Source organism: Fukomys damarensis, unplaced genomic scaffold, assembly GCF_012274545.1.
Source record: "Fukomys damarensis isolate Sample0158 unplaced genomic scaffold, DMR_v1.0_HiC HiC_scaffold_7, whole genome shotgun sequence".
NCBI classification, from domain to species: domain Eukaryota; kingdom Metazoa; phylum Chordata; class Mammalia; order Rodentia; family Bathyergidae; genus Fukomys; species Fukomys damarensis.
The window spans coordinates 3778522-3788218 of record NW_022900919.1 but is presented as its reverse complement, the minus strand read 5'-3'; the positions used below and the strand labels follow the sequence as shown (position 1 = coordinate 3788218).

Here is a 9697-nt window from a genome sequence, read left to right as displayed (position 1 = left end):
TGAGCCCCGAAACCCCACGTTAGAAGCCTCAGTCCCAGCTTGATGACCCCGGGGACAGGGCTGACACAGAAGAGCAAAGGCCAAGCGTTCTGGTCACCAGGTGGGTGCCCTCGATGGGCTGTGGGACCCCCACTCCCCCTGATGCACACCTGTTCCTTCCCAGCTGTCAGGTAAATGGTTTTGCTCTGCCGTGGACTTGCCACTGGGCACCAGGGCCGAGGGACTATGGACTGAAATCTCCAAGCCTGAGTCAAAGTCCTCTTTTGCTAGGACATAAGACATGATATTACATAGACTCTCGAAAGTTTTGGTCAGTTTAGTGTAGAAACTATTTTTTTTTTCTTGAGACAGAATCTCTTTTGTTTGTTTGTTTGTTTTTGGGGGGCGTACTGGGGATCGAACTCAGGTCCTTTCGCTTGTGAGGCAGGCGGTGGAACCACTGAGCTAAATCACTGACCCTGAGACAGTATTTCAATTGTGTTGTTTTTGAACTCCTGAGCTCGAGTGATCCTCCTGCCTCAACCTTCCCAGGAGTACCTGGGACCACTGCCACACACCACTGTGAGAGCTTGGTGACCAGTTTTGAGCTCCCACGGTGGACCTAGCTCAGTTGTGAGTCCGCCTTCCAGGTGTGGCCTTGCACAGTGAGGGACAGAGTGGCCCAGCCCATACCCACCGAATCTGTTTTCACCAGGTGTACCTAAGTCTTCAGGTGCTTAGGCCTCAACTGAAGTTATCTTCTGAAAGACAAATACTTTAGATGAAAAATAGCTGAATGCTGCCCATGAAGACACCACTGTTTCCCTTCAGACTTTAGTTTTAAAAGCAGCCCAAGATCCCTGCACTTTGTTCTTTTGATTTGTGGTCCTGCTTCCTGCTGTTAGCAAGGTGCTGGCAGTAGGCATTTAGCTCACATATTGGCCAATTAGTTCCCCATCTCCGCATTATGGCCCTAATTTCCCCAAGGTAATCACGCCATTAGCCTCGGCACAGTGCAGAGAAAACAAGGCCAGGCCATTACACAGAAAGAGGAAGTAGGAAGCGCCTCTGCACAGGGCCTTGGAAACCTCTCTGGCCTCCGTTTCCCTGCCGAGAGGGCCAAGAAATGACCTGTAGTTAAGACAGTGCCTCCGCCGGTGGGGGCCTGCCGTGACCCTCTCCCTCCCCAGTCTGTGATGCGGTCTGAGCATGCAAGGTACATTGCAGACGGGTTTTTTTCCTTCGGGACTAGAGTGCTTTGAAGAGACTTTGCTGGCTCTGCTGCAGGCAGGAAAAGCACACGCTTTTCTACGCAGGTCCTGTAGATGAGTCGGTCCCTGCTTCTCCTGTACAACGAAAACAGAGCCGGTGAAGCCAAGATAAACAGATGCCTTACCCCAAATCCGGAACAAGGAGCTAATGCTCTGGAATTAAACAACCAAGAGTACGATGACCAGAAGCTCACTCCTCCTGGCTCTTTCTTCAAAAAGCTTCACAGGGGACAGGGACCCCTCACTGCATGTGATGCTGGTGTGGTGATACTCCGTGCTGCTGTGCAGGAGTAGAAGCCACTGAGCTGCTTCACAGACGGGACGCTCCTGGCGAGGGTTCTCTATAATGCAGTGAACTTGTAGGAAAACAGACGCACTGGCAAGCCATGATGTTAAGTGGAACGAGACAGACACAAATATTGCATGGTTTCTCTTATGCGAGAAACCCGAAACATAGATAAAGAGCAAACAGAGGACGGAGAATGAGACTTCGAAAGGTCTTTTTCCCATGGGAAGGGGAGCAAGAGTTGGAGGGAGCAGGGAGGGTGGGAGGGGAAGGGGACAAAGAATCATGATGTGTTGTGTACATGCAGCAACTCCCCAGAGTGCGACCATTACGTACGCAGCATGGACCAAAAAAAGTTGGGATAAAATAAAAAATGATTCCTTTTTGTTGCCGTAACTCTAATAGCAATACGAAAGAACGACGGAAAGTGTCAACAACAAAAACATCAATCACCTGCAATCTCAGAACTCTAGCACGGCTTTTTCAGTGATGCTTCTGACCTTTGTGTTCTGTTCAATCAAAGCCCTGGGATGGAAGAATAGCACCCTGCTCTTCTTCCCCTCACCCTACAGTGTTACAGAGTGAACACTTTCTACCTGTAAAAGTGACTGTGGGGCCGGGGCCTGCTTTGCAAGCGCAAGGGCCCGAGTTTGATCCCTGCTACCAAAAAAAAAAAAATTTAAAAAAGTGTGCATTTGGCCTCTCCTGACTTTTTACTGTGGTGGACAACAAGATGAGTGTTCTGATTCTGCACACCCAAGTGCGTATGTAACCAACACACATGGTGGCAGTGGGGTTCATGAGCCCTTCTGCAAGGCCACTTGGGAGAGCACCCCACTGGCATCTAGGCTGCAGACGAAAAGAGCCACCCTGCTCTCCTTAGTCTTGATTTACAATTTTTTCAGTAAATCCCCAGAAACAGCGTGCTGGCCCAGAGAACCCCTTTATAATTACCGGTGTAGCTGATGTGTTAAATCCCGATAGGGAAAGTGACAGCGGCCGAACATTTTCTAGATTTTCTTCTATACCCTTCTTCTGGTTGATGTGTGTGTGTGAGAAGTTCAGGCCTGGCTGGGCCAGGTGCACCGCACTCCTGTCTTCTAAGCAAACTCAAAGACCTCTCTGAGGCTGAGCTAACTCACCTGAGTGTGTAGAGGCTGAGTCTAACAGGCTACACCTCCGCCCCTAGTCCGTGACTCCGCCTCCCCTAAGAAGAATCACTCCTCCTTATGTCTAGCCAATAAGATAAATGCTCCTCCCATGCTCTGCCCCCATGGTTGTCCCTGTATAAACCTGTGCATTTCCTAAATAAAGCAGAAGCATTCCAGAAACCTTCCCGGGGTCTGTCCGGTGATTCCATGCCTTACCCTCCCAGTCCGAGCTCAGGAACCAAATTCCGCAGACCAAGCAGCAGACAACAGCTGCAAATCACCTCTTTCTGCATACTTCAACTTGGTATCTTCTACAAGGAATGTGCACAAGCCAGGTAATTTTTACAGAACAAGGTTTTTGGAAATCAAAGTTCGGGAGTCATTGAGACATAAAACATCTCACTTACTACTTAGTGTGACAAGAGGCATCTCCTTTTGGTAAACTGGAGCTGATCTCTTGATTGCCTGCCTATGGAATCCCCAAGCAGAAAGAAACCACCAGGTCTCAGGTTCAGCATTGGAATTAGCATGGGTGTGTGGCAGGCGCTGTTAGGCACACCGTTAATCTCGGTTCGCCTGTCACAGCTGGAAAGAGAACACTTCAGATCTCCCAACGTAGTTATTTGCTGCTGACACTGAAGGGAGGCTTGTTGGCTTTCTAGTCCTGCTTCCGCATACCTGAGATAATCAACTCAAAAAGAGTAAAGGTGCAGGTCATAGTTTCCGCGATCTCAGTCTATGGGTGGTTGGCCCCACCACCTCGAGCCTGTGGTGGGAGGGTACATGGTGCGAGCTGCCTGTGGAAGCAAAGGCTGTTAACCTCATGGCTGCTGAGAAGTAAAAAGGAGACAGGCAGCAGCTGGGATCCCAGTACCCACTCCAGGGCCCCTTCCTTTGAGGAACTGCTTCCCGCTAGGCCCTGCCTCTGGAGATCACCCCTCCAAGAGCCTCCCAGAGGCGTTGAGAGACCTGGGGTCCTTTCACTTACCCAGAAGCTTCGGTAATGCAGGAGACCTTGGGACACCTCCTCCTGGGGACAGTGAGGGACGGTGAGTGGCTGTCTCTGAGAACCTGTGTTATTTTCCTTGTTAGGTTGGGGTGAAACACATAGACCGAAATCTGATTCAACAAATAAGGTAGTAATGAGCTCTTTGTACCATCGCCTAGACCTGGAATTAGGGTGTTTCTGGGACCCCCAGAGCCCCCTCCCGGGCTCTTCCTGTTGAAAGGCAGTTTTCTGTCGCTGTTTCAGGAGAGCAGAGCACAGCGCCCCAAATGTGCCTCCTGGTCATAGGATGGTTTTGAGCTGATTATTTTGAGAAACTGAAGACACGGGAAACAAAAATGACCTGCTGCTAGGGGAAATTCTTACCTGTACAGAAATGCCCATTTCTACGGGAGTTGTGTGGTGTTCACCGGGAGGAGGAAGACTACAGCGCTGGAGACTCGGACAGAGAAGTCACCAGCCTGGCCCCACAGCTGCTTGTTCGCACGCCAGAAAGGGTGGTGGACACTTTCCAGGGCCGTGAGCTGTGGGCCGCTGCCTGTGTTCCACACCGTCCCTGCTTTGGGTTTGGCCATCTTTCTCCCTGCAGTCGAGGCTTATGCCTGCTGGGCATCCTTGTTTGGATCGCTTGGCCCATTTTTCAATCAAGAAATTTTTTCTTACTGTTAGGAGGACTTTTTGACATTTTGGATTGAATCTTTCATTGTTTATAAGAACTGCATGAAGTGAAAGTATTTATTCTCATCTCCTTAGCTTGCCTTCCCTTTCTTTCCTCTTGTCCTATCCTCTCCTCCTCCTCCTCCTCCCCCTCCCCCCACTCATGCTGGGGATTGACCCCAAGGCCAGTGCTCAGACAATGAGCTACACTCCCAGATCCCCTTTCATTTTTTCAATGGTACCTTTGTGGTGTGTGTGTGTGTGTGTGTGTGTGTGTGTGTTACTAGGGATTGAACCTAGGCCTCTGTGCTGAGCTACATTCCCAGCCTCTTTTTACATTTTTTGTTTTGAGATATGATCTTGCTTTGTTGCCCAGCCTGGGTTTGAATCTGTGATCCTCCTGTCTCAGCCTCTCAGAGCATTGGGATTACAGGCTTGTGCCACCCCGCCAAGCTTAATAGAACCTTGTGAAGAGCAAACTTGCTCACTTTGAATGCAGTTTGATTATCTATCTTTTACTTTATGATCAACACTTCTAATACCCCATTAAGAAGTCTTTTCCTGCCAGGCGTGGTAAAGCATGCCTGTAATCCCAGCACTTGGGAGGCTGAGACAGGAGGCTATGGCGTGGGAAACACAACAATTTAGCTGTGTAAGGCACTGAGTTCTTGTTCTCTAGAAATCAAAGCAGGAGTCCTAGGAGCAAGGGAGGTTAAGAGTAGGAAGATATTTATTGATAGGAAAGCTCCTGAGGGGTAGGAGGGGACCCAAGTGGGGAGCCGGGAGCCACTTTTCAGAGGATTTCTATAGGGTGAAACCCACGTGGGTACAGTGTGGGCCACAGCTGTGAGCATCCAGTAAGGTTACAGGTGTCGTCTCTCAGGCGATGGTGTCCGATTGGGAAACAAGTCACGTAACAGGTGGATGGGAAGAGCAAAGATTCTCCCAGGAAGCGGTGGGTCCAGAGGTCTCTGGTCACCCACTGGGTGGCTGACGTCTGTCTAGACTTTACTAGGCCCAGGGTTTGTTCTCTCAGGAAGTGTGCAGGTCTGGACATCTTGTCTTTATCTTGAGGCCCAGTTTTCAGCCGATGTCTCTGATGCAGCTGTGGTGTGTTTCACCCTTGTCCTGACCTCTTCAAGGACCTGGCCCTGTCTGATGCCTGTAATATTTCTATCTCGCTCATCTCTCTATAATAATGGGTCTGTGACCTCCTCAGGATGTGTCAGGTCCCTAGCCCCTTCCTTCAGGCTTTCCCTGAGCCCTGAGGTGAGTAATGCTCCTTACCTCAGTGCCCGATGACCATGGATGGAACCTCTGACGCCGTGAGCCAAAGTAAACCCTTCCTCTTTTCAGTAGTGTAAGTCAGGACTTTATCCCAGGCACAGGAAGCTGTCCAGTAGAGTGACAAAACCCAAGGTCTCCTTATTGAGGTTTTGCCTGAATACGTCACCATCTTGCTTTCTTTGTTAGTAGGAAGAGGCTGACGGGCCGGCTCTTCAGGACATTTCCTCCCCGGCACCTTACCCCTCAGGATAAGATTCTGAAAATCCTGCCACAAGCGGCAGTTTTCCAGTTTCCTAGCAGGTGGCGTTCCAGTGCCTGGGGTTTGTGGTCCGGAGTGGTGTTTCCAATGGAGAAATGCTGTCTGGGATGGCTCAAACCCAGAAAAAAACCCTCAGAACTGGAGAGATCCACTCCATTAAAGGGGCTTGCTTCAGCCCACAGCCAGTTGGCATTTGAATCTGGGAAGTCTAGCTCAAGAGCTGCAGTGTTAACTATTATACAACAATGCCTTTAAATGATTGCTCACACTAACTTTCTTTTTCAGTGAATAAGGAATCTAGAAACACTTACTGACAGTGATTCAGGATTTCCAGGTCACAATTTGTTTTTCCCTCAGTCTTTCTCTCATGGTCACAAAATGGCTGCTGTGCTCCTGGCATCTCAACATTGTGGCAGGCAGCACACAATGGGGAGAAGTTAGCACCTGCAGAGTATTTTGCGTTAACCTGTAGTTGTGGTGAGCAAGGAGACTGGAGGGTGAATCTGACACTGGAAAAACTTGACTCAAACTCCCAAGACCTCCAGGACTCCAGTAGGGCCCCACATCAGAGTGCAGGAGGTTGCAGGTTGGAGCAATTCTCCTATAGCTTTTTCTTGGCTCTCTTTTTACAGTGAAAAGTTGAACGTTTTGTCATCCAGTTTCTTGGTCTGTATTTAAATTATATTTTGCAATCAGCTTAATGGAAATTGGGAATTGAGAAAACTCTTGTGTTTCCGTGATTCCCCTGAAAATCAGCTCAACAGCTCCCTGGCAGAGGAGGAGGTCACAATGCCTTTATTGATCTGATTTGATTTGTATAACAGCAGGGCAAGAAGACTGTGTGCTGCACATTTAAATTGGATGAAAACGGACACGAGAAAGAATCGAGACGCCAATGTGGAGTTGTACACACCGCGTCACTGCACGCCTGAATCTGTCTCCGAGGCCTGGCCAGCGGCGAAGCACCCAGCGCCTCCTACGCCCCAGCTTCCTCCAGGAGCGTGGGCTGGCGGGCAGCTCTAACTCAGGCAGCGGCCGCTAACGCGGAGTGAATCTTCCTCTCCGCCCAGAGCAGCAGTAAGAGGAGAGGGTCGCGGCTTTCCACGCCCCCTGGTTCAGACCGCAGGCTCCCCGCGGGCAGGGAGGAAGGACTCGCCCCGGCGGGGATGGAAGTCGGGAAGATGCTTCTCCAAGTCCTCTGGGTTTTGCATGCAGCGAATGAGTGACGGTTAAAGTACACACGAGTGTGTGTGTGTGTGTGTGTGTGTGTGTGAGAGAGAGAGAGAGAGACAGAGATGAACGACTCTTTTATGAAAAGGAAAAAGAAAGATAAAAGGAAAGGCTGTTAAACTTAGTTTAGACTGAAGGCCTGCTGATTTCCTGTCCTACCTTTAAACTAAAAACGCTATTTCAGGCGGGCCCTTCCATCTTCCCAATGCGGGAGGTGAAACAGAAGCAAGAGAGCTTTCTTTCTTTTCGTCTGTCCCTTTCTTTTACTACTGCACATTGATTGTACTATTAAGGGGATCGGTGTGATCTTTCTTTGCATGCACACAGCTTGCCTTAGTCAGGTCCAGCCTCACTCTTTTTTTGGTACTGGGGATCAAACTCAGGACATTGTGCTTCTGAGGCAGGCACGACCACTGAGCCTAAATCCCTGGCCCTCCAACCTCACTTTTGTTACCCGCGCCTTCCCGGTCTCTACTGCTCGCTGTTCTACTTTCACATCAACTATGTAGTTTCCACACAGGAGACAGGAAATGACTAAAAATGTACCATCCTGTCCTCTGTTCCTATCCTTGTTTCCCAGATGACAGAATTTCATTCTTCTTGATTTGCTGCATTTTCTTTACCCATCCGTCTGACAGGCGTTGAGGCTGGTTCCATAGCTCAGTGGTTGTAAATTAATGTACCACTATCCGTGTCCCAGATGACAGAATTTCATTCTTCTTGATTTGCTGCATTTTCTTTACCCATCCGTCTGACAGGCGTTGAGGCTGGTTCCATAGCTCAGTGGTTGTAAATTAATGTACCATAAACACGGGCGTGCAGGCCTCTCTCTGGACCTTGGCTTCCTTTGCTGTGTACCCAGGAGTGGGGAGTTGAGCACATGGAAATTCTATTTTTGGTTTCCCAAGGACCTCCGCACATCTCTCCTCCATGGCTGTACCGATTTACTTCCCACCAACGGCACACAAGAGTTCCTTTGTAAGGCAGCGTACCTCTTTCTGAACTGACCCTAAGAGGCAGTGCTTTGAGCTATTGGAAGGGAATGGCATTTTCTGCTTTTGTTCTGCGCGGATCCCAAACTGCCTTTGTTTTGTGTCCCCGTAGCCAGATTCTCAGCGCTGTTCTTCATCTGCAGGCTGCATTGCTTCGGCGAGGATGGCCCACTTCCAAGGTCTGGGCTGTGAGCCAAGGCTCAGTAAAACGTAACTCCAGAGCGGAGCCTCATTTCTCTTGTGTCTCAGCTGGGTCAGCCCGCAAGGGGCCTCGGGGCAGAGGGCGCACATCCGCGAGCTCCATCACCAGCCTTTGAAATGGAGCTGAGCAGGGACCTCTTTGGGAGCCACCGGGTGTCCCAGGGCCCCGTCACCAGGGGGTTTCTCCCTTCCTCTCCTCCCCAACTCTGCACCTGCCTGCATCTGTCAGTCTCGGTCTGTGATTCAGGCCAGCGACTGTCTCATGTTCACCTTCCCCGCCTCTCCCCTTCTGCCGTTTTCTCTAGCCCGGCTCCCATGCTCTGTCTCTGCTGCTCTTTCCCTTCCTCTTCTTCCTTGTGAGCCTTCTCTTGATTTGCTATCCTTTCTCTTTTCCCCATCACTTGCTCCGTGTTTGTGCCTTAGAATGGCTCTTACCATTCCTGGACCTTAAAGGAAGAGTAGAATCTGAGGAAAGCCAGTAGACCCCTTGAAGTCAGTTGGGTCGGCCTCCACTTAGTGCTCGGGAAGGGAGCCAGAAGGTTCCTAGCTCCGGGCCAGCGCCAGGAAGACAGGAAGCATCCTGCGTGGTAGGTGGCAACCTATCCCCTGGGCTGGGGATACAGCTCAGTGGTAGAGCGTTTGCGTCCTATGTGCGGGGCCAGGGATTCCATCCCGGCACAGCAGCCAACCAGCCGGCGTCCTCTTGGGCCTCATTCTTCCTTCCCCAGATATTGCTTGTGCCTGCTTGATTCAGATTCTGCAGTGGATACCAGGGACCGAGGATCAGACGCCAATACGCTTCTTACTGAGAGAAGAACAACAGTTGTGGGGAAAACACACCGGCACAGGGCGACATCAAATGGCTTCAGCAAATGCCCAGGGAGCTGACTGTTCCCACAGCAACAAGAAAACATTCTAAGCTAGAAAGTCTGCCAGCAAGTTATGACTGACACAGTCTGGGCGAGGTCCCATTTGAATCACAGAGGCTACCTCTGGAAACTTGTATAAAATTCTTTGGATGTTTTCTAATGAGCTTAAGAAAAACTGTCCATAAGTCATTACGTACCTTTACCTTCGGTGCAATGGATAAAAGCAATATCTAAAGTGGGCCTGACCTCAAATGGTCCTGCTGTCCCGTTATATAGTTTATCAGGTGATTTAAATGCTGTACCTATGGGCAGCACTAGTCTGCCTTAGTAAGGAGTGTGTGGTACAGTTTACTGCCCGATTCCATTAATTCCGAAGTCAATTTCCTAACAAAATCAAAACAGTGGCTCTGTGAGGTTATACATTTTATTTAAGACCCATCGGGTCACAGGGTTCTGCCGAGAAACTGTATTGTAAGAAAATCGCCTTCAGTTATACTCTTCAGGTGTCA

General features: G+C 49.9%; 1 long non-coding RNA gene across 1 annotated transcript; it reads left to right on the top strand.

Moving 5' to 3' along the window:
• Window positions 1-2868: 2868 nt before the first annotated feature.
• Window positions 2869-9264, top strand: LOC104854446. Its single transcript, XR_778104.1, has 3 exons — window positions 2869-3022; window positions 6721-6973; window positions 9048-9264. It is a non-coding gene; the product is annotated as an uncharacterized LOC104854446 (long non-coding RNA).
• Window positions 9265-9697: the final 433 nt, after the last annotated feature.